This window comes from Spermophilus citellus (genome assembly GCF_964194105.1).
Source record: "Spermophilus citellus genome assembly, chromosome: 1".
NCBI classification, from domain to species: Eukaryota; Metazoa; Chordata; class Mammalia; order Rodentia; family Sciuridae; genus Spermophilus; species Spermophilus citellus.
This window is the reverse complement of record NC_138182.1, coordinates 7,803,909-7,807,704: the sequence shown is the minus strand read 5'-3', so window position 1 is coordinate 7,807,704 and position 3,796 is coordinate 7,803,909. Positions and strand designations below refer to the sequence as shown.

Genomic DNA, 3,796 nt, shown 5'->3' with positions numbered 1-3,796 from the left:
GCATGTTGAACTATATTAAGTGAAGTTTTGTTACATCATATTAATCTATTAGGAGAGTCAAAAGTATTTCAAGTCTATTTTTGTCTTGTGTTATGGGAAATGGTGGAAAACACATTCTGAATTTGAGGCTTACAAAGCAAAACCAGGTACTCTGGGCAAGTGGATGTGTTACCCTGAACGCTGAGATAGCTTCATCTTCTGCCTCAGGGGAAAACTATTTTTAAGTTAAATAAATGTGTGTGCTTCGAGTTTGTTCCTTTAGGACTCACTGAGTATCTAGTGTGTCTTGGCTTTTGTCAAGGTTTTAAAAATATGACCGTAAATAACTCACCTTCTAACTGGCAGAGAGGAAACACACAAATGTCCCTGCTGATGGTGTGCCAGGTGACCCCACGTGAGCACCCACTGCAACATGGCCTTTTCTTGCACATTGCTTGGGAGGTGACCCCTTCTCAATTCCTAGTTCTCACCAATGCAGGGTGAGTAGATGTTTTGTGTGGTCACTGCTCATCCACGCTGAGCAGGTGGCCCTCTCCTCCCTCCTGCACCATGACAGGAACTTCAAAACAGGCAAAGGGCAATTGAAATGAGCCTACAGCCTTGAGTCTCTGGAAATGCAAAGCACCAGTGACCAGCAGCACCCATTTTTACTGCAATGTGAGAGAGACATACAGTCATTGTGCTTGAGCCACTGTGCATGGGGTGGTCTGTCTTACTGCAGTTCAGTTCAGGTTATCTATTACACGGGGAGACAAGGGGGCAGTGTAAAGGCAAAGGGATGCCTAGACAGAAGGCTGGGGAGGGATTTCAGTTGTCAGATGAGCTTGTCTCAGAATACAGCTTTCATGAGTACAATAGCAAATGCTTTGACCCAGTGTGCTGCCCTTCACTGACTTACTAGGTACCCAGCTCCCACTTCACCCATCACCCCACCCAACCAAGCCTCAGCTGTTCCTCCCCACTCTCCTGGGTCAGCACTTTTCTGTCCTCTCTCTAGCAGCCCTTTCTTACTGGCTCACAGTCATGCTTTCACTTAACTCACATGCAAGTTTCCCTCCTGGCCCTTGCCTTTCCCTCCAGGTACTCCCCATCACTCCACGTGTTTATAACAAAATAGCTGGGATGAGCTGGCTGCATGGGTTTCCTCCCCTTCCATTCTTCTACACGTGGAAGCTAAACAAGTGTATGCCCCCATCTACTCAAACTATTTATAGGAGATTCTACAACTGCAGAGTGCTATGATCATGGCCATTTCTGGAACCTCAGCCTATAAGACATTAAAAAAAATTAACTATTTATTGCTGGTATATAAACATAAAAACATAAAACAAACATAAAAATTCTTGTAGGTTGAACTTGTATCCAGGAACTTATTAATTCTAAGAGCATGTTACTGGCAATAATAACAGCACTTCTTCCTTTCTTACTTAATCCTTTAACTTTTTTTTTCCTAGCTCTAATGCACTGGCTAGAAACTCTACTACAATTAAGGTAGGAAAGTAGTATTTTTATTTCAGTCCTGTTCTCAGAGGGTAATCTGAAAAATGATGCTAGAAATATCTAGATACTTTTAGATATTTCACATAGAAGTGGCATATTGATTTTTTTCTTTCCTTTTTTTTGTTTTTTGAACAAGATTGAATTAACCAATAATGATACATATAGGAAATACATTCATTTGAACACATGAAAAAAATTTTGTCCACGAAAGGAGAATCCATGGAGGTCAGGACAGGAGCTTCATTAGCAGAGGTTCAGGCAAAAAGGCAATTTTTCCCTTCTCTCAGGTCTGACTCAACTTCATGAGGGGATTTTGCTCCCCGGCTCCTGAATATCTGCTTCACCTGTTTGTTCCTTGGGGTGTAGATGAAAGGGTTGAGTGTCAGGGTCACCAGGGTGACCTTGCTCTAGTCCTCCCCCTGCCCATGCTTGCCTGGCTGGATATACAGGAAGATGCAGCTGCCATAGAAGAGAGACACTGAGATGATGTGGAGGGTGTGCGGGATGGTGTGGGGGGTGGTCGTAATGGCCAGAGGTCCCAGGAGGCTGAAGGTGGCCACCACACAACCCAGAAACTCTGCCAGAATTGAATCTGCACATATGAGTTCCAGGAGTGGAAAGTTGTCACAGAAGAAATGGCTGATGATATTTGAGCTACAGAATGGCTGCTGAAATGTGATGTGACTTGGACCATGTGTGAGAAGGAAACCTGTCATCCATAAGAAGAATGCTAGCTTGGTACATACCCTTTTGCTCAGGATGGTGGCATAATGCAAGCAATTACAGGTGTTGACATTCCTCTCAAAGGACATAGCTGCAAACAGGAAGAACTCTGTGGTGCCAAGGGAGAAATAGAGGACTATTTGTAGGAAGCAGCCAGCTAGGGAGATGGTCCTGGGAGGATGTTGGTCAGTGTCTTAGGAAAGATGACTGAGGTGAACCAAATCTCCAGAATAGCAAAATTCCAGAGGAAGTAGTACATGAGGGCGTGGAGGCGCCTACATAGGACCTCTTGTGACATAAGATACAACCCTCTTCCTTGAAACATCTCTTAAGATAGCTTTGCAGATATCACACTCACTAGCTTTTATTTTATTTTCCCCTATTTTAAAAATTTCTTCTCTCTCATTTTTTCTTGTTCTTCCTCATCATCATGTTTGTTTTTAAATGTTGTATTACCCTGCTGTTTAATTTTTGAAAGCCTTCTCTGCTATCTGTCCTCACCCTGTGTATTCAATGCAGTCTCCGGATGGAGAGCCATCTGCGTGCTGCTCATACCCCAGCCTGTTTCCCCCTCTCTCTCTCCCAATGAATCTAGATTGGTAGAGCCATTTTTACAATGTCCTGGATCTGCTCTCCTGAATGTCTTCCATCTCTATTATATTCATCCATCCACCTTCTTGAAGTTGTTAGTCACCATGTTGGATGTCAGTGACTCCTCAGTTCTATTGTCTGTGGCCTCTTTCTCTACTTTGTCAGTAGGTCCTGGAAGTTACATGATTACATAGAATTCAAGCACTTCTCATGCTCCAGAACCACCATCCCCCTCCAAATTACAATGGTGCCTCAAGAGCATCAATCAGGGCTCCTTACTTCTATCATTGCCCCTTGATGTCTCTTCTCAAAAAAGAAGCCAGAGTACTGAGCAGAGTTATCACTCTTCACTCAAATGTCCTTAACATCTTTCGTCTCCGTCGGAATCAAATGACCAACTCTCATGGCTCTGAATCCCTCATGGTCTAGGCCTTTCCATCTCTTCTGTCTCCCTTCCTGTCTACTGTACCCACAGTCACCTGGGCACACAGGGAGGTAAAGAGGACCTCAAATGAACATCAGACACAAGCACTCCTCGGAGGTTCACTTCCCCTGGGAAACACAAACAAGGCAGCTCCTCATTTCCTGCAGGTCACCCTCCCATGACAGTTCATGACCCCTTTACTTAGTTCTGATGAGTGTACAGTATAAAATCTCTGTGCACACACACACACAGGCATACTCACATACATATTTTATCATTTTTACTTGTTTGTAAAGTGTGTGAAAACAGAGTTTTTGTCTGTCTTTTCACTGCTGTATACACAATGCCTACAACAAAATGCAGAACATAAAAAAACACACAATAGATATTCAAGGAAGGATTGACCTAAATCATCAGAGAATTCTATTATTTTACATATTGTCATTGTTAATATTATATTTATATAACCAGAAATAATATTATCAGCTGTGTTTACATACACATATATATCTGTAAATATACTCTTGAAGGTATAGGTGATTCAGTCTTTTTATTCTA

At 42.7% G+C, this 3,796-nt stretch overlaps 1 pseudogene across 1 annotated transcript; it reads right to left on the bottom strand.

Annotated features, from left to right (window-relative positions):
• Positions 1-1,754: 1,754 nt before the first annotated feature.
• Positions 1,755-2,482, bottom strand: LOC308652578 (olfactory receptor 6E1-like; annotated as a pseudogene). Its single transcript has one exon. The product of its transcript is annotated as an olfactory receptor 6E1-like (transcript).
• Positions 2,483-3,796: the final 1,314 nt, after the last annotated feature.